The following is a 22,516-nucleotide window of genomic DNA, read 5'->3' on the forward strand; positions in this document are numbered from 1 at the left end:
GTCAAAGAAAATGTTAAATCTAAAATGCTACTGACACAGAACATTCAAGAAATCTGGTACACTATGAAAAGACCAAACCTAAGAATAATAGGAATAAAAGAAAGAGAAGACACCCAATCTATGGTTCAGAAAATATTTTCAAAAAATTCATAGAAGAAAACTTTCCCAACCTAAAGAAAAAGATACCTATAAACATCCAAGAATCTTACAGAGCACCAAATAGACTGGAGCAGAAAAGAAAATCACCCCTCCACATAATAATCAAAACATTAATTATGCAGAGGAAAGAGAGAATTATAAAAGATGGAAGGGGAAAGGCCAAGTCACATATAAAGGCAAACCTATCAGAATCATACCTGACTTTTCATCAGTAACTCTGAAAGCCAGAAGGGCCTGGACAGATATCTCACAGACACTAAGAGACCAAAGATGTTGCCCCCGACTACTGTACCCAGAAAAACTTTTAATCACAAAAGAGGAAGAAAACAAGATAGTTTATGGCAAAAATAAATTTAATCAGTATCTATCCATAAATCCAGCCCTACAGAAAATACTAGAAGGAAAACCCAACCCAAGGAGGCCAACTACACCCAGGAAAACACAGGAAATAAGTAACTCTACATCAGGAAAACCAAAAGAAGAGAATCACACACACTATGCCACCACTAAAATCAAAATAACAAGAAGTAACAGCAACGGGTCATTATTATCTCTCAACATGAATGGTACCAACTCTCCAATAAAAAGACACAGGTAAACAGATGAACACAAAAACAAGACCCATCTTTCTGCTGCATACAATAAACATACCTCAGCAATAAAGATAGACATTATCTCAGTGCAAAGGGTTAGAAAAGGTTTTCCAAGCAAATAGACCCAAGAAGCAAACTGGAATAGCTACCATAGTATCTAATCAAACTCGGGGCTGTAATCAATAAGTTGGAAACAAGAAAAACAACACAAAGAAGCAATAAAACCAAGAGCTAGTTACTTGAAAAAAATCAACAAGATAGCCAAACCCTAGTCAAACAAATTAAAAGGCAGAGAGAGATGGGGTACCCAAATTAACAAAATCAAATATGAAAGGGGGGGATATAACCACAGACAATGAGGAAATCCAAAAAATTATTAAGTCTTACTTCAAAAGCCTATATTCCACAAAATTGAACAATGTAAAGGAAATGGACAGTTTTCTGGATCGATTTCACCTACCAAAGCTAAATCAATACCAGGTAAACAGTTTAAACAATCCTGTAACCCCTAAAAAAATAGAAGCAGTCACGAAAATTCTCTAAGCCAAAAAACCCCAGGTCCAGATGGTTTTAGTGCAGAATTCTACCAGACATTCAAAGAAGAGCTAATACCAATACTTCAAACTATTCCACAAAAGAGAAAATGAAGAAACATTGCCAAATTCATTCTATGAATACCTAATACCTAAACCACACAAAGACTCAACAGAGAACTTCAGACCAATCAATGCAAAAATACTCAAAAAAATACTCACAAACCAAATCCAAGAACACATTAAATACATCATCCACCATAATCAAGTTGGCTTCATCCCAGGGAGGCAGGGATGAACATACAAAAATCCATCAATTTAATTGACCATATAAACAAACTCAAAGAAAAAAATAACATTATCATCTCATTTGATACAGAAAAAGCCTTTGAGAAAATCCAACATCTTTTCATGATGAAAATCTTGGACAGATCAGGGGTACAAGCCCATATCTAAACTTAATAAAGGATATATACAGAAAACTAATTGACAACATCAAATAAAATAGAGAGAAACTCGAAGTAATTCCATTAAAATCAGGGACAAGACAAGGCTGTCCACTCTCTCTTTACCTCTTCAATATAGTACTTGATGTTCTATCCAGAACAATAAGACAACTAAATGAGATCAAGCACATACAAATCAGGAAGGAAGAAGTTAAAGTATTAATATTTGCATATAAAATATTGTGTAAGCGACTACAAAAAATTTACCAGAGAACTCCTATAGCTGATAAACAGTTTCAGCTAAGTGGCTGGATATAAGATTAATTTTAAAAAGTCAGTAGACCTCCTATGACAAATGAGCTGAAACAAAAATCAGGAAAACTACACCCTTCATAATAGCACAAATTATATAAAGTATCTTGGTATAACTCTAACCAAGGAAGTCAACGACCTATCTGACAAGAACTTCAAATCTCTGAAGAAAGAAATTGAAGAAGATATCAGAAGATAGAAAGATGTACCATGCTCATGGATAGGTAGGATTAACACAGTAAAAATATCCATCTTACCAAAGGCAATCTACAGATTCAATGCAATCCCTATCAAAATACCAACACAGTTCTTTACAGCCCTTGACAGAACAATTCTAATCTTCATTTAGGAAAAAAAAAAAGCAGACTAGCTAAAACAATTATATACAATAAAAGAACTATTGTAAGTTTCTCCATCCCTGATTCCAAGCTGTACTACAGAGCAATAGTAATAAAAACTGCATGGTACTAGCATAGAAATAGACTGGTTGATCAATGGAATTGAGTCAGAGACCCAGAAATAAACCCACATACTGATGGCCGCTTGATTTTTGAGAATGGAGCCAAAACCATATGATGGAAAAAAGACAGCATCTTCAACAAATGGTGCTGGTGTAATTGGATGTCTACATGTAGAAAAATGCAAATCCATCTAAATTTATCTCCCTGTAGAAAACTCAAATCCAAGTTGATCAAAGACCTCAATATAACACCAGATACACTAAATCTATAAAAAGAGAAAGTGGGTAAGAGCCTTAAACTCATTGGCATAGGAGACAACTTCCTGAACAGAACACCAACAACTCAGGCTCTGAGATCAACAATTAATAAATGGGATCTCTAGAAACTGAAAACCTTCTGTAAGTCAAAGAAAACTTCCAGGAGAACAAAAAGGCAATCTGTAGATTGGGAAAAGATCTTCACCAATCCTACATCTGATATATATATATATATATATATATATATATATATATATATATATATATATATAATGAACTCAAGAAATCAAACACCAATAAACAAAATAATCCTGTTAAAAAATGGGGCACATAAATAAAAAGAGAATTCTCAACAAAGGAATCCTGAATGGCTGAGAAGCACTTACAGAAATGTTCAAATTTCTTAGTCATCAAGGAAATGCAAATCAAAATGACTGAGATTCCAGCTCACAACAGTCAGAAAGGCTAAGATCAAAATCTCAAGTGACAGCACATGCTGGAGAGGATGTGGAGAATGGGGAACACTTCTCCATTGGTGGTAGGAGTGTAAACTTTTACAACCACTTTGGAAATCAATCTGGCACTTTCTCAGAAAATTGGAAACAGCTCTACCTCAAGACCCAGCTATCTCCCGGGTATATACCAAAAGACACTCAGCCATACTACAAAGACACTTGCTCAATTATGTTCATAGCTGCTTCATTTGTAATAGGCAGAATCTGGAAACAGCCTAGATGTCCCTCAACTAAAGAATGGATAAAGAAACTGTGGCACATTTACACAAAGGAATACTACTACTTTGTGTAAAAGGAAGAAATCATGAAATTTGGAGGCAAATGGGTGGGAGTAGAAAAGATCATCCTGAGTGAGGTAACCCAGACCCAGAAAGACATACATGGTATGTATTCACTTATAAGTGGATTTTAACCACATAGTACAAGATAAGCATACTACAAGGCACAGACCCAAAGAAGATAAGTAATAAAGCGGACCCTAGTGAGGATGTATAAATATCACTCTGAAGGGCAGATAGAACAGACAGAGGTAATTGCTGAAGAGAAAGAATAAGGTAGGAGAGGGGGCACAGAGAGTTAAGCAGATGGAGATGAGCCCTGAGGAGAGCAAGGGCAAGAGGACAGAAGCCTGTACAGAAAAGAGAAACTGAGGGTGGGGACATCTCTGTGACAAGCTGGAGACCTAAGTCAGGGGAGGCTCCCGGGAGAATATGAGGGGGATTCAAGCAGAGACTCCTAGTAGCAGAGGCCATAAAGACTAACGAGGACACCCCCCTAACAAGACTAGTCTTCTGTAAATGGAGGGGAATATCAAACCACACACAAAAATTTCAACCCAAAATTTACCCTGCCTATGAGATGTGGAGGGATTAAGATAGAGCAGATAGAGAAGAGACTGAGGGAATGACCAACTGATGCCTGGCCCAACCAAAGACCCACCCTATAGGAGAGTGCCAACCCCTGACACTATGAAGTATACTCTGCTAAGCCTGCAGACAGGAGCCTGTCAGTGTTGTCCTCTGAGAGGCTCTACCCAACAGAGCCTCAGAACAGATGCTGAGACTCACAGCATTGGTTGATGCTAAGGAGTCTTGGGGAACAATGGGAGGAAAGACGAAAGGACCGTGCAGTATCAGGAGCTCCACAAGAGAAACATCAGAGCCAACTAATCAGCACCCAGAGAGGTTGGTTGAAATGGAAACATCAACCAAGGACCACACATGAACTGGACTAGGCCCCCTAGGAAGATGTAGCCAACGGGTACATCAAGTGAGTACTCAAGTAAGGGAAGTGCGGACTGCACTGGACATGGACTCACTTGCTAGCTTTTATATCACTTTCTCCTGGAGGGACTGCCTTGACAAGCCACAGGGGAAGAGGACAGGTACATTACTGAGGCATCTTAATGAGCTGGGCTGGATAGTAAAGGGAGCTCCCCTTTTCTAAGGAAAAAGGAGAGGGGGAGAGATAAAGGGGGGAATGTAAGGAGAGGAAGTATGGGGCCACAAGGATGTAAAGTTAATAAAATAAATAAATGAGAAAAAATAAAAATTGAGCTACTGAAAGAGAAAATAAATATCCAAACTAACTTGTTCCAGTTAATTACATATGCTAAACTTCTTTCATACATATTTTTGAAATATTTTAATTGGTTATTAACACACAGACACACTTCAGTCAACACATGGGAGGGAAGGAATCTTTCTCATAAGGAGACAGCTTCTGCCGTGGTCTCAATGTAAAGTACAACTTTCTCAAAATACATCTGTTGTGTTTGTCATATGCTGTTCTGGGTATTTTCAGAAGTTTACTGTAAACCTTCCCTGGACGGGCTTAGTATTTGAATATGAATATATTTACAGTTTTCAACAAATATGAAACTGATTTACATATTTCCTAGAAAATATTTTTATTAGAAAAGCAATAAATAAGCTTCATTATGCTGATACACTTAACTGTTTAATAATTTTCTGGAAATACATACTTAGAGTAAGGTTTCTCAACAAAGGACAGAAATCATTAGTATTCTTGTGTGTGGTGTGGGCGCTTTTGTGTGCAGGCTCATCACCTGCCCCTGCACCTGCGCCTTGGCCAGCGCCTTTGCCTTCACCTGTTCCTGTGCCTGCGCCAACCCCGGCCCCGGCCCCTGCACCTGCCCCTGTGCCTGGACCTGTGGAGGCCAGAGGTGGACATCAGTTATCTCCTTCTCCAATGGTTTACATTTTGTGAAAAGAACTTTTATTAAAGCTAAAGCTTAATATATTAGCTTTTCCTGGTTGACCAGCAATATCTCAAAACCATTAATCTCTGCATGCACGGTGCTAAAGTTACATGAAGGAGCCACAGAGCTTTTGTCTGGGTGCTCAAATCTGAATACAGACTCACATACTTGTAAAGCAAGCGTTTTACCCACTAAGCTATCCATACAACCCCATACCCATTCAAACTACAAAAGAAATTACATTGTTAAGTGAAACTCTTCTGAGGTAACCCACAGTATGCAAGACTATATTCTAAAGGAAGCATACTAAAACAGTAAAGAATTTGTTAAAATCTTCACAGGTGTTTATAAAGAGGAAGGGGGGAATTGTTTTATGATATTATAATGTTAATGCCAATATTAAAGTGTGAAAAGTAAGCTTTAGAATAAAATCATGAACACAATTTTTTTCTTTTATAAATTTATTTACTTTTTATTAATTACAATTTATTCACTTTGTATCCCAGCTGTAACCCCTTCCCTTGCCCCCTCTCACCCCCACCCTCTCTCCCTCTTTTCCTCTCATGCCCCTCCCCAAGGCCACTGATAGGGGAGGTCCTCCACCCCTTCCATCTGACCTTAGTCTATCAGGTCTCATTAGGACTGGCTGCAATGTCCTCCTCTGTGGCATAGCAAGGCTGCTGCTTCCTCAGGAGAGTTTGGGGGGGGGTCAAAGATCCAGCCACTGAGGTCATGTCAGAGACAAACACCATTCCCCTTACCAGGAAACTCACTTGGAGACTGAGCTGCTATGGGCTACATCCGTGCAGAGGTTCTACATTATCTCCTTGCATGGCCTTTGGTTGGAGTATCAATACTGTCTCAGAAAAGACCCCTGTGCCCAGATTTTTTGGTTCTGTTGCTTTCCTTGTGGTGCTCTTGTCACCTCCAGGTCTTTCTATCTTCCTCTTCTTTCATAAGAAAGATTCCCTACACTCTGCCCAAAGTTTGGCTGTGAGTCTCAGCATCTGCTTTGATACCCCACGGGAGAATGTTTCAGGGGCCCTCTGTGGTAGGTTCCTGTCCTGTTCCCTGTTTTCTCCCTCTTCCAATGTCCATCCCCTTTGCCTTTCTGAATGAGTTACGTTGGACTTCTTTCAGGACAACCAGAAAAATTATACGGTATTACTCATATGAGGAATCTATAAAACTTAATCTTCTAGACGTGAGTAGAGAGGCGTTTGCCAGAGGCCAGTAAAGATGAGGAAAGCATAAGGCATAAGGCAGGACTGATCAGTGGGCACTTAGTGCAGCTCGAATGATGAAAATGGTGAGAACGTTCAGTGGCTCAGCGGGGAAGGTGCTTCCTGCCACACCTGGCAAGCTTGAGTCACCGGGACCTAGATGGTGGGAACAGAAAACAGTGCCCTACAAAGTGTCCTTTGGGTTTAGAATGTGCACTGTGACATACATGTCTTCACATACACACGTCCAAACAAAATAAATATAGTGAGGACGCTCTTAAGGTCCTGTTACACTCCGCACAGTGGAGTCACTCGACTGAACAATTATTACTATGTAGTTTGAAAAGCTACAAGAGGGGATTCTGAATTTTCACCATACAATGATGATAAATGTTTAAGAAAATATGTTTAAGTTTGCTTAAATCTTATGTGATCTATACAAGGGTTTAAATGTCACACAAGACAGTATTTGTACAAGCTTTGCATTTTAGCTCACAATACACAAAAGTCTTATGTCTTTATAGTGGCTATGAACAGAAAATGAAATTTAAGCACAGCCATTCAAATAGCTAAAAATGATTAAAATTTTTTGAAAGGATTAAACTGTTCCTTGGAGAAAGCTGTTAACCACTATTGGAAGACACTTTTAAATAAATCTGTTAATGGAGAGCTGTTATGGCACAATGAGTCTCAAATTCTGCGGCTACACAACTGGAACCATGTGACGTTTTGTGAACATTGACTCCTGGGTCTGCTCATAGACATGATTATCTAACCAGTCTGCCACGTACCTTGGATTTGGAAGTTTGTAAATCTCTCCAGCTGTCTAACCAAGCTTAAGAAATCATGTTTATCCTGTGATGGTGTGTTCACTCGGATTCCTTCGGGAGACAGAAATGCCTGTCTCCTGCAGTGTTTTCACTTGACAGCAGTCAGGTGATTCTCCTTTCCAGAACTCTTAAGCACTTCAGTTGCTTACAATTGAAGGTCACACTGAAATTCTCCATGGGGGAACATCATTATCTTCCCTAATCTCATATTTAACACAGCCTAAATTAGGTATTTCTCATTCCTATATGCTTCTACATCCTTTTCCTACAATAGAATGCATTTTAAATGAAACACAATATTAAATGATGTCATACTGAGCAGTGTTTATCTTCTTAACTAATTTTGTAAGCCTTTCAGTTCATACTAACTCTAGTTAATTTACCTTATAAGTGTATATATTTCTGTCATATAAAAACAAATATGCTACTGTTTAACTTGTATTATTATTATTATTATTATTATTACTATTAACTCAATTAGATTCCTTGTATTTTTGTGGGTTTGAGTTTTCTTTTTGTGATTTTTTTAAATTAATATATTCATTTTACATACTGATCTTGGCCCCCTCCATTGTCTCCCTCTGTTCCCACCCTCTCTCCCTTCCTATCCCTGTCCCCTACTCCTCAGAAAAAGGGGACTCTCCCTTTAACAATTGACCCCAGACTATCATGTCTCATCAGGACTGCCTACATCCTCTTCCTCTGTGGCCTGGTGAGGCCGCCTTACCTGGAGGAAGTGATCAGAGAGCATGCAACAGAGTTCAGGTCAGAGACAGCCCCTGGTTCCCTTACTAGGTGACTTATATGGAGACTGAGCTGCCTATCAGATACATATGAGCAGGGGGCCTGAGTCCTCTCCATGCATGGTCCTTAGTTGGTGCATCAATCTCTGCAGGCATCCCTGGGCCTAGATTGTTGGCTCTGTTGGAGCTCCTGTCCCCTCTGGTTACTTGTATTCCCCTCCTCCCGCGCACACACACACTCTCCCATAAGACTCCTTGTGCTCCCAAGTTTGGCTGTGATCCTCAGCACCTACTTTGATCCCCTGCCAAGTAGAGTTTTTTATGAAGACATCTACAGAAGAGCCCTGCCCTATTTCCTTTCTTTAACTGTTACTGTGTCTACTCTATTTGCCTGTCTGAATAAGAATTAAGCATCCTCCCTAGGATCCTCCTTGTTACTTAGCTTCTTTAGGTCTGTGTATTGTAGGATGGTTATCCTGTATTGTATGTCTAATATCTGCATATAAGTGAGTATATACCATGCATGTCTTTTTGGGCCTGAGTTACTAAACTCATCATGAAAACTCAAGAAATTAAATACCAACAAACCAAATTATCCAATTTAAAAAAGGGGAACAGAGCTAATCAGAGGACTCTCAATAGAGGAATATCAAATGGCCAAGAAGCTCTTAAAGAAATGCTCAACATTCTTAGTCATCAGGGAAATAAAATCAGAACAGTTCTGAGAGTCCATCTTACACCTATCAGAATGACTAAGATCAAAAACTCAAATGACAGCACATGCTGGAGAAGATGTGAAGAAAGGGGAACCCTCCACCATTGCTGATGGGACTGCAAACTTTTACAACTACTATGGAAATCAATCTGGCACTTTCTCAAAAAATTAGAAAGAAGTCTATCTCAAGACACAGCTATACCACTCCTGGGCATATATCCAAAAGATGTTCCACCATATAACAAGGACATTTGCTCAGATGGAATAATGAACCAGAAATGCACATTTACTAACATGTTTTTAAGGTAGCCGCTGATAAGTTATATTCATAGTGGCTTTATTTGTAAGAGCCAGAACCTGGAAACAACCCAGATGTCCCTCAACTAAAGAATGGATAAAGAAAGTGTGGTATATCTACACAATGAAATACTACTCAACTATTAAAAACAAAGAAATCATGAAATTTGAAGACAAACGACTGGATCTGGAGTTGAGTTTTCTTTAGAAGGGATTGTAAGAGTCAATAGTCCTGAAACAAATAGTAATTTCTTGAAAGCTAGAAATCATGTAGTATAAAGCCTACATCAGATACAGCGTCAAGATATGAAGCATCATAAAAAGCAATGTGGAAAGGTAAGAAAAAGAGCTGGGATGAAAACTTACTGATAGGTCACATGAGGCAAGTTTGAGGATTTCTTTAATTACTATGCATTACAAGGCTATCTCTTCATTTTCTTTCTCTTTATCAAAAACACAAGATAGTTTTAGAATCCCTCATCTGTTCTCTCCCATGATATTTCTGCTATTACACACAAATGAAGTTGGATCCTGACATTATAAAATTCTTCTGTATCCTGTGTTCCTATGTCTTTTCTTATTCCCACATAGGGCTGCAATCCTATAATATTAGTGGAGCTGTGGTGCCCAAAAATAATGATCTACATTGAATAAAGATTGAGAGCCCAAGTTTTAACATCAGGCAACCTAGAATGACATCCGGATATATGGTGGACTCATGTAGTCTAACCTCTAATAAATAAAGTGCAGCTTTTAGACATATAGTAGGAAAACTGATATATCAACTATAAAATCACTTGTCTATACTTGGTTCAGAGTAAGTACACAGTAGATTTTGCTTTTAATTTGTTTCTTTTCCTATATAAACTGTCAGCTATAACCATGGACTATTATCAATTAATGAGGGCTACCTAAATGAATTCCCTTGTTGGTGTGATCTTACAATCAAGGCATTTCTGAAAATGGATGAATTCCATTATGGTGTCAACCTGATGGAATAATGAACCAGAAATGCACATTTACTAACATGTTTTTAAGGTAGCCGCTGATAAGTTATATTCATATTCATTTTTATAATGCCTAATTCATAAATAGTTTGATGTAGTCTAATTCAATAAATTCCACAGGGTGTAACCTCATGATTTTATTACAACACTTATATAAAATATAAGAATATTGTATAGTATGGAATGACTTTATAGTGGCTTCATTAAAGCTGAGGCTGCCTAGAAGTACATGAAAGTTGTATGTGTTGACTCTTCTAGAAAGTGTTTCTTAGTTTTCATAAGATTCCAGATTCCATCTAATTTAGTAAATGAAACAAAGCTTGGTTTCCTTAAGACAAGCTCCTATGATCAACTGGCCACAGTCTGGAGTTTTCTCTTGTGTTGGTCTTGATGCTCTGTCATTTATAAGGTCTTTGCAGGCACACAACATTGATGCACCATCTATTTCATCTATGACACATATCTCATAATCTGAAGAAACCATATCCATCCCACTATAAGTAGAATAAACTGCCACTGAGATAATCGAATAGTCCTACCGTATGCCCCACTCTCTATGGATATAATTATTAATACTGTTGGCACTTAATTTTAAATAATTATCTTCACAGTTGCTGTAAATATGATTCAAGAATTGCTGAATCATATGAGTAATACGGCATTTCATAAGGCTACTCCCTCTTATTTTCTTAAAGGAACTCCTGATAAGCATAAACATTCTTTTCAGCACTTGAGAAACGAGCAGTGATCAATCAATATTTAGAGTCCTTGCCCCACAGAAGCTACATTGTCCTAGAGAAGACATTTACTGAAGAGGCACAGTAGGACCAGGTCCTTGAAAGCAAGCCATTGTCCACCCTGTACTTTAGGAGAAAACAGTGGTTCTATGACAGCATGACAAATGATCACTTATCACAATGTTACCTTTTCACAAGCCAAAACACCTGAGCTCTGAACAGAGGCAGTATCCTTCAGATCCCAGAATTCCAGAATTTCTAGTTCAGATTGCCAAACTAATTTAGTAATTCTAGAATGAAAATATCCTGTATAAATTTCTGTAGTGCCTCCCATAGTCAATATATGCATATTTTAAATGGAGACTGTTGGCTGTATTTTTCTACACCTATCCTTAATGCAATAAGGATTCATAAACATAAGAATGTAAGCAAATGTATACTTCCATGATGGTCAAAATGTGGTAAAATATAATTCAATAAAATCATAGCATTGTTCTGCTCTTACATTAAATAAGAGGCAACAACAATGGATTAAATCTTAGTGAGGTGGAACTCTTAGTTAATATAAAACTCTACAAAGGATATGTAACCCCCAAAGTTATAAAACTATTATTATAATAAATATTACTAGAAAGAAATATAGGTTTTGCATTTAAATTTATAATTATGGAAAAATATGCTAAGTAGAAATATTATTTTATCATGTGAAAATCTCCTCAGAGAAATTCTTTTTTTTTTTTTTTTTTTTTTAGTAAGTTGCTAGAGCTTTAAGTAAATTGAATTAACGTGGATATCTGATGCCAGTAAGGGTTAGGTAAATACCACCAGAATCCACCTAACTTAAGGTATAAAAACTCTCTTGTTGAAAGGATTTTATTAAGGAAAGAAAGGCATTCAACTGTAGAGTCTGGAAGGGAAAACATTGTAAAACAAAAGCCCCCACACTACAAAAATGTCAAATGACCCTCGTTTTGCTGAAAGTGCTGGTTGGCTCACTAAGGAAGATCTTTTGTGGCTTGACATGAATGAAAGTCCATCTCTGAATGGCCCATGGGGACACACTCCTTATTCAAAACTCAATCCCATTAAATGAAGTAAAACCCAACTGTATGTCAACCTTGAAGGGATGATTGGTTTTCATTTGGCTAAAGAATGTGATTATGTAGAACATGAGATGGGAACATGCTTTAGCCCAGTTCCCACCCCAAAGCCCAAATCCAAATGAATCCCTCACAGAATTTATTCACCTGGTACAACAGAGGCTCAGTTAAGTTCAGAGAAAGCTGTGACATGATGGACTAAGTTAGTTCTCCCTAGTGTTGAAGCTGATGCCAAGAGGTTGGAATTTTTATTGGGTAAAACCATAGCCTGCTTATACTTCCAGCTGTTGTTGATACACAGCTATCCCTTTGGAAGATCTAGGGAAAGGTTTACTATTCTTCTAACTATCATATAAGCAAGGTTGTATACAATGCCATCTCTAAGTTCGATCGTTCTGGAACCTTCCATATTTGCCCACACCAGTAAGAGCCCTGTTTTCCATTCTGCTAACAAAGGTTTTCTAATATAAGAGTTTCAAAAGAGGATATGCCCAGCCTTTCCACAACAGAACTATCACCCAAACCACTGGCATGTCAAAGCAAAAGCCACTTCTCATGCAGGCTCTAGTTCACAAACCACGCTGTTCATGAGAGAGAGACAATTTAATTTCTCTTCAACTAATAATTTTGTTTATGAAAACATTTGGGACTTTATTGTGGTACCTCATAGAACCAGAAATTTTACTTGACTTTCTACTTTTTCTAAATGTCTATTTTTTAAAATTTAAATAAAATATAAAAAATGTTAAAAATTTCAGTGGTGCATTGAAAATATATTTCCCCTCACTTTAAGTTATTACAATGTAACATCTGGCTATTTCCAGTCATCTAGAAAACAAATGTCATTTTAAAACATTCTTTACAAAAAGTAGAGACAGTATTATTGGATTATAGATAGAAATGACATTACTTAACATCAAGTAGTTAATCACTTAAAATGCATTTATGTAAGTAGGTATGAAGTTCAGTATGCTCACATAGCTGTATTACTCCTCATAGACTGATACTTCAGTTCACTATGTTGTAATGCAAATAAAGAAGAAACTCTTCATGGTAATTAATTTGACTGTCAGGTTGGTTGGGCTGAAGATGCCCAGAAAGTTAGACAAATATCATTCTGGGCATATTGAGGACAGGTATTTTCTAATGAGAATAACATTTAATCTTCTCCAGTGTGAATGGCTGCCATCCAAATAGTGGAAGGTCCAACTAGTAACAAAAAGCTATCCTCTTGTAAGAAAGGGTGACTTCAGCTGGGCTGCATTCGAGTTGGGACATCAGGCTTTGCCTGCCCTTCCAACTTAAAGTAAAACTTAGGCCCTTCTCGGGATCAAGACAAGAACTGTCAGACTGGGGCTTCCATCACTGGCTCTCTTGCCACCTAGATGTTCATATTCAGGCTGAAACTTTACATTTATTTTTGTAAATCCAGAGATCATTTACTGCTAATATTGAAACTTAACATTCCATATTATTAAAGAAAACTAAGATCTTGTGATGGAGATGTGTTCTTTCTCTTATTTCTCAGGATATCTTTGACTGATACAAGAATCCAATATAATGATAAAACCAAATAAATAGGTTCCTAAATACCTATTAAAGAGAGCAGTTTCATGAGCAGAGATGAAAAGCATAGCGGACTAGTAAGAGAAAGGGGGCTTATTTCCTAGCTTAGGAACAAGGAAGCTATTCTCTAGAAAAGAAAAGAAATATTACAACTAAAAAGAGAACTGCATGAAAGAATACAATGAAATGCTGCATGGTAAAGGATGTAAATAATTCCTTCAATATAAAAACAGTTTTAAGATGATCAACATTAATATTTTATAAAATGTGATTATTTCACATCTGCACTTTATGCTTTATGCAATTTTTGTGCTCTTGAAATCGAAATATCTCAATCACATTTGTCACATGTTAAACACATGAAAAGTCAAGCCACAGGCTGAGAAAAAAAATCACCATCTGTCCAAGTATTTACATCTTGATTACAGAAAGACTTTCTACTGAATATTTAAAATAGGACAATTACTTGAATATGTTCTGAGAAAAAATCATACAGGGTTGTGGTACAAATACCAGCCAGTGGAGTGGTACATAGGATGCTGTCAGGAGTTAAGGGGCCTCCTCAGCTTCCACAGGAAATTCAAGATCAATTTGAGCTACCTGAGATCCCACCTCAAAAAAATAAATAAATGCAATATTACTACTGGCGAGTATAAACCATGATCAAGAAAATGATACTGATGGTAATTAAAATGACCTGAGATAGTATGTCATGCTCAATAGAACAGCTAAAAATGTTAAGGCGATCATTGCCTTTGGTTAGCAAGATACAGTTATTGGAATATTTATACACTGCTGGTGGCAAGTTAAAATAGGCCAAAGCTTTGAAAACAGTTATATCTTCTTATAAAGCAAAATATACTTATGTATTAACAAACAAAATCTCACACTTATAAATCTGCAAGAGGAATGGGATTACATGTCCTTATAAAGCCTTGTTCTATATGTGTTAGTGGTGGGGGGAAACTAGAAATGAATCACCCAGACTTTCATCAAGTCATCAAAAGTATGAACTGCTGTTTACACAAAATACTGTTTACACAATGGGGAAACTATGTGGCTATGAGGAGAAGGATTAACTGCTGAGATTCATAGTTAAGAAGATAATCAGTAACAACCAAAAACACTCTGAGGAAAAAAAAGGGAGATAAAAATACAAATAGCATAAGTCCGGGAAGGCAAATGCAGCATGGGTATGCAATAGCTTGGCAGTAGTTGGGGCCAGGGAGAGGTCAGAATGAGCTGGCATGATGAAGAAGGTTTGGAGGTGATGAAGATGCTTTGTACGGTGATAACAATGTAGCGATACACATTTGCGATTTACCAGCCTCACTGTTACGGTAGCCTCATTGCACTGCGTGTAAATTACACAGTATGCTAGTTCTGAAACCCTAAAAGGTCAAGTTGTTCTTTTCCCAAAACATTCACATGAACACATTCCTAATCTATAGCAAGTCTTTGCTCAATACCTTCTCTTTTGGGTGTGCACTTGTGTGCACGCCAGTATGTGTTTGTGTGTGTACACGGGAGTGAATACACGCAGGTGTGTGTGCATGCACATGCGAGGATGTGTATATGTGTGCACATAAGCATGTGGAGGTGAGGTTTCTCAGGCATCATTCCTCAGGAACCATGCATCTTTATGAGAAAGGCTCTCTCCCTGTCCTGGAACTCACTGACCACCAGGCCAGGCTGTCAGGCCAACAGCCCCGGGACCCTCTGTCTCTTCAGTGCTGGGGTCACTGAAGGGTCACAAGCACTCCTGCCCAGGCCGCCATTCTTGGAAAGTGAGCATCTGGCCCTCTGCTCTCTCTCCACAGCCCTCACGTGCCGTACTCTCATGAAGGATGTCCTTATTACTTTATTTAAAATGTCCTCCCCAATCTCCAACCTTGACTTTCTGATCCTGTATGGTATGATCTGATGGCTGTTGCATTAGAAAAGATGCTAGAGTTGTTGGTTAGAGTATCAGTCTCAGAAAAGGCCCTGTGCTCAGATTTTTTGGTTCTGTTTTTCTCCTTGTGGAGTGCCAGTCCCCTCCAGGTCTTTCTATCTCCCCCCTCTTTCATAAGATTCCCTGCACGCTGTTTTCTTCTTCTTCTGATGTCCATCCTCTTTGCCTTTCGGGATGGGGACTGAGCATTTTAGTCAGGGTCTTCTCTCTTAATTAGTTTCTTTAGATGTACAGATTTTAGTAGGTTTATCCTATGTTATATGTTTATATGAGTGAGTATATACCGTGTGTGTCTTTCTGCTTCTGGGACAGCTCACTCAGGATGATCTTTTCTAGTTCCATCCATTTGCCTGCAAATTTCATAACTTCTTTGTTTTTAATTGCTGAGTAGTATTCATTGTGTAAATGTACCACCATTTCTGTATCCATTTCTCAGTTGAGGGAGATCTGGGTTGTTTCCAGCTTCTGGCTATTATGAATAAAGCTGTTGAGAACATGGTTGAGTAAATGTCCCTGTTGTGTATTTGAGCATCTTTTGGATATATGCCTAGGAGTGGTATAGCTGGATCTTGAGGTATTCCTAATTGTCTAAGAAAGTGCCAGATTGATTTCCAAAGTGGTTGTACAAGTTTACATTTCCACCAGCAATGGAGGAGGGTTCCCCTTTCTCTGCATCCTTTTCAAGGACCATCCATGGAGATAACCTAGAACCCCTAGAACTCCTGCACAGATGTAGTTCATGACAGCTCAGTCTCCAAGTGGGTTTCCTAGTAAGGGGTACAGGGACTGTCTCTGACGTGAACTCAGTGGCTGGCTCTTTGATTACCTCCTTCCGATGGGGGCCTTACTAGGCCACAGAGGAAAGCAATGCAGCCAGTCCTGATGAGACTTGAAAGGCTAGGGTCAGAGGGAAGGGGAGGAGGACCTCCCTTATCAGTGGACTTTGGGAGGGTCATGAAAGGAGATGAGGGAAGGAGAGTGGGATTGGAAGGGGCTGAGGGAGGGGGCTGCAGTGGGGATACAAAGTGAATAAAGTCTAATTTATAAAAATATAAATAAATTTTAAAATTGAAAAAATATAGTGAAGAAAAAAGAACGTATACTATATATTTGCATTTATTGTATAATCCATCACTTAAAGTCTACTTCCTCAAACTCAGATGAAATCTGTGGAACTGCAGGTAGGTGACTTACTGCTTCTGTGTTTTGTTCACTGACACATATTGTTCATTGATGCATCTCAAATTGGTAAATGACTCATACACAGCAACAAGTCTTTGTTTAATAAGTGACATGCTCAAGAGAAAATCTTTCCAGAGCAATGTAGTTTTAACAAGTCAGTAGATTAAGAAGTATTTAACCGTCGAGATCATCTTATTTTTCTATATGGTCACATCCAAGAGGAATTTCCCACATATATTCTCAGTGTTATTGATTGACTCTCAAGTCTCCTTAAACACTTCCATTACTTATACTTTATAAAATTTAATGAGCCCCGGTCATGCACATATATAAACTAGGAATTCATATCAAACATTTACTAATAGCATAAAGAAATATATTTAAAATCATCATATGTTCACAAATAATCTTACATTTATTAGAGACCAAAAGCAATTTTACATTTTATTGAGACATATGTGCTTATTTGTCTACACAATACATTGCACAGTTTGACTACTTTGATAATTGCATGCTGGAGGAATGATGATAGGAAAATATTGAAAGTCTTTGTTTTCCATAATGAAGCCATCATTTTTCTTCAGGAGCAGAAAGCTGCAGCTGCTACCTGGCTGCTGCTGCCACTGTTCAGCACCAAACTAGAAGCCTTTCTTGAGACGGATTGTTCAGACGCTGTAGGCTTCTAGGAAGGGGCAGATGGAACTTCATTGTGTCATGTTCTCTGTTTCTCCCAGGATTGGCTAGAGCACATAGATTGAAGTCTGTGAGCAAGGCTCCTGGATCTCACCAAGGTGTGGAAAAGAGTTTTCCACAGGGTGTTACCAGTAGCTCCTTTTATGAGATTGCCAGTACCAGAGGGCAGTGGAAACTCAGGCAGTGATGATACCACAGTGTTACTGTCTTTCAGTTAAGCTGTTGAGCTAGCAGGATGGATGCAGGTGGAGGCCAGTGCCTTGTCAGCCCCTTTCTCAGTGGTCAGCGATTCACCTCCACAACCCTGAGTGGGCAGGCTTCAGTGGTGGCTGAGGCAGATACGGCTGCCTGGCCAGAGGCCAAGCCCTGGGAGTCCAATGGCAAATTCTTCAGGGAGGAGGGGAGCCCTTTGCTTTTCCAGAGAAATGATGAGTTCTAAGAGCTAAGCTTTCACTAGCTTAGGGTGGGGTTTTTTCAGGAATCCCAGGGTGTTTGCTGAGCAGGTTTCTTATCAGGAAAGAGTTGGGGTCTGTAGTCTTCCTTGAGGGCTATGTGACTCTCCTTAGAGGATCTAGGGTTTCCCCAGATCATGCAGAGAGGAGAAAATCCAGCTGAGGAAGAGTCCCTTATCTTAGCACCAAACTCAGCGGCTAGCTGAGTAAGGCCAGACTTTGACCTTACCAGAAAAGTCCAACAGAAAGCTTTGTAGTTGAATAGAATATACTATAACCCATAATATTCAATAATGCTGAGCCAAAGCATCGGGCACCAGCATCAGATGTACAGAATGTGACACCATGCACACTATGGAGTATGCATGTCACACTTTCAGAACCAAAGCTGCAGTGAGCTCATATGATGCAACGAGAGTCACCACTGGTAGAAACATCAGACCCACTGTGCATCATATTTCAAGTTATTTTTGAATGCTTCTCATTAAGATAACTTTCACTGTTGCCAAATTTTCATTACCCTCCCACATTCAGTTATCTGCATGTGGAGAAATTTTGCTATAGTCAACAATGGATGCATATGCCATCTTGGTATCACTTCTGATGCATAAGATTTGTATTTTTTTAAAAAGCATAAAAGCCATTATGTCATGTTCAGCATTAACATAGAAACTGATACAATGCCTCCAATCAAATGTCATTTTAATCATGTCTTAGGAATGGTTGAGAGGCTAATTTACTCTCAGGCCCATTTAAGTAGATTTACTTACTAATGTGTAAAAGGAACTTTATTTTATTTACTATAATCAAATTATCTAATGCTATTGAACCATTTTCCCATATAAAAAATGGAGTTTTCAGAGGAAATAAAATTGCTGAAGTCTAGAGAAACATTTGAGTTCTAATGAGTGTTTTGCAAGTTGAGATGAGCTTTAGTAATTGTTGGATTTTTAATTTTTTTTCCAATAGCACATCAAAACATCTCAGTATTAGACAGAATGTCTACTGATTCCTAGAGATCCTCCACATCCCCAATCTAAATTGTTCCCCTCAATCACTGACTTTCTAATAATTCAAGCTTCTCCTCCTAATCAGTCACCCACACTACTAGCCATTGAGAATGCCACTTTTTAAGAAAATGGTCTTAGAAGTAGGGTGTGCATTTGTCAAGTACAAAAAAAGCATGTGAGAAATAGAATGATAAAACCTGAGAATTTTTCACATTAATCTCTGAGAACTTCTCAGTTATTTGAATAAGCTACCATTGATTATAATTTGAGACCCATGTCACATGAATACTTAGAGTTCCAGGTTGTCTGACTAGAAATGACAGCATAAGGAATATGTCAGCAGGTTTCATATTTGCATGAAATATTACAAGAGGTGGGTGTCTATGACTCAGGTTATTCCAGCTGAAGCAAGTGAAGAGAAGAACTATAAATATTTGTTAAGAGAGTACCAGTTGCCTGTCATCACCAGTGCCTACACCATTTGCTAAATGGCATTGGGGAGACTGAGTAGCTACATATAAAAGAATCAAGCTAGAATTTATCAATAGCATATTTTAAAAGTATTAAAGACTTAAATGTAAGGTCTGAGACTTGAAAGCTACTAGAAGAAAATGTCAACTATTCAATTACAAAAAAATCATATATATATATATATATATATATATATATATACACACACACACACACACAATGGGAAAAAAAAAACAACAGATAGCAAAAAATCCACAAAGGAGATTACAGAAAAGTTAAAATATTCTGCAAAGTTAAAAAAAAAAAAAAAAAGAATGAGACTCCTACAAAAAAAAAAAAAAAAAAAAACAGTTACAAACTATATATCCAACAATAATGACCAAAATGCATAAAATGTCCAAACAAACAAATGATGAAATAACAACTGATTATTTATAAACAAATGATTTAAAAAGATATTTTTCAAAAGACATATAAATGAATGCTATTTACATAAATATATTTTAGCAATCACAAATTGTTTGAAAACTGTTAATTATATCCATAATTAAATAGTTTATACCTATCAGAATTCATAGTAAATAAAAGATAAATAGTAACAAGAACTTGAAAATTCTTGGTAACAATGTAAATAGCACAAAGTTTATGAAAAAGAATATGAAAGTTTTTCAAACAGGTAAGAAGAGAAATACCATATCATATCAATCCCACTGCTTGGGTAGTCATCCAAAGGAAATAAAATTAGTTTTCTGAAAATGTCTATTCCCCACGTTCCCTGCAGCATCACCCACAAACCAAAATACAGACTTAAGTGTCCATCAACGAATATGTGAAAACATAGGTCACACACACACACACACACCAAAGTATTATTAAACCTTGGAAAGAAAGTGACAATGTGATTAAATTTACAGTTCAACATATTAAGTGAATTAAGTCAGTCATGAGAAGACAGCATGATATCCCTTACATGAGAAATCTAGAAAAGGTGAATTCATAGAAACAGAGCGTATAACTTGAGTTGAGAGATGGGCTGGTCTGGGAGTATAACCGTAAGTCATTCGGAGTTGATTTAATACTTGGACCATTTAGCAGAATTATGGTAGTAGGTTCTCTGCAGAGCCTATGACCTGTCTAGCCACAGGCCTTGAGCACTGATAACAGTGTCAGGTATGAATTGCAACTTGTGGAGAAGACATTAATTACAACCAGAATGTAGCTGGTTACTTCCGTGATATTCATGCTGCTACTGCCCCAGTGGGCGTTACTGTGGTGCTCAGGGTTCACAGCTAGGTAAGCCTATAATAATTACTTTTCTCCTCCAGTAGCATGCATGATACCTTCCAGCACTCTGAAAGCTAGCCACTAAGAACAAATCTTAGTAAATCCCAGCTTGAACCAATAGATGGATTTAACAAAGTATCACACTACTGGCCAGTGTGCAGAAGATAATAAACTGTGGAATACTCAGCCATAGAGAGGATACCTACATCAAGCCCCTCCTCCCAAGGCTTGGTGATTGTTGCAGAAGAAAGAGCAGAAGGTTTATAAAAGGCAGATGTGGCAGGCTACAACAAGGCTAAAGTTTAGAAAATGCATAGAATTCTTATTCAGCTATGAAACGGTTAAACAAATTCGGACATAATGTAACTGAAATTACTCAGTGTGAACACAAATAATACTTTAATCTTTGTAAAACCCTCATCATACTACTATTTCTCAAATTCACCTACGGAACTAAGACACTGACAACATAACTAAACAGCATTAGGAATTTGTTGAGCCCAGTCAGTCTGGCACCAGAAAGTTCATTCACAAATTTCTACTGAAATATAATTCAGTGACACATTAGTTCTTGTTATTAGGCCCAGTGTCAGAAGACAAATGTGTAATAGGAACTATATGAATCCTGAAAGCATTAGCCCTGTTTTGCTTTTTCTCATCTTTATAGAGATTTCTTAGAACTAGGTGATCTGTCCAGGTTCCAGAATGTACTCCCTGGCTACAACTTCATGGGGATTTCTTTTCTGGAAAGCTCACAGTTTTTCAAACTATTCTTTCTTCTTTTTACTTGTAATTATCATTGTAAATCTGACCGAAAGCTTCTATAAATGCCCATGCCACCACCCACTGCTCTTCTACCTTGACATTTCCCCTTCAGGATTAATCAGTCATCTTTTAACTTAGCCTCCCATAAACTCTGAGGACATGGACAAACATGCACACGCTTCTTGTCAAAATGTAATGTAAATGGTCTCTATCCCTGGTCCCAAATGAGTGCTAGTTCCCATTTGCAAACTCATGAGCACAATACCTACTCTGTGCATCTCTATCCATGTCCTTCTATGACTTCTCAGCAAATTCCCTACTGTGCTCTGCTTAAAACATTCTATGATTCTCTTTCCATAGGGTAAGTATCAAATGTTTCCAAATTCTTTAAAAAAAACAAGCTCTAAGAACTTCTGAACCAGATATAGCCATAGGAATAGCCTCAATTCTTATACCAATGTTCTTCACTGATTAGCTGTTTTGGCATATGACAAAACACCTGAGCTAGACAGCTTAAAAGAGAAAAAGGTTATTTCAAAGCTTTGCATCTGTGGTCACCTGGCTCTGTTACTTCTGAGATCATGGTAAAACAGAACATGATAACGGCTCGCCTCTAGTGGACAGGTCACAAGGCTTAGTCATTCTTATGTGTAAAGAGAGCCTGCAAATAACCTCTTGAGAATCACTAGTTTATGCAAAGAAAGCAAATAGGCATAAAAGTTCACAGGTCAAAAATGAAGTAACTCGAACTTTAAAACTGGAAGAAATTTAGTATAATTTAAACACAGGGCAGGATGAGGGAAGTTCTATGTGATGAAAAGTGGAAAGAAATGAAGAAAAATATCTCTCAGTGTGACACAAAGCTCTCAGGGGCTTGGGGGAATCTCCTCCACCAGGAAAGCCTTCAAATTTTAAATGTTTTTTAAACTTATTTTTGTCAGCATCCCTTTGTGATAAGGTGACACTACTGGAAGGGTTGTGCCTAGTTCG

This window comes from Psammomys obesus, unplaced genomic scaffold (assembly GCF_907164565.1).
Source record: "Psammomys obesus unplaced genomic scaffold, mPsaObe1.curated_primary_1811, whole genome shotgun sequence".
NCBI lineage: Eukaryota > Metazoa > Chordata > Mammalia > Rodentia > Muridae > Psammomys > Psammomys obesus.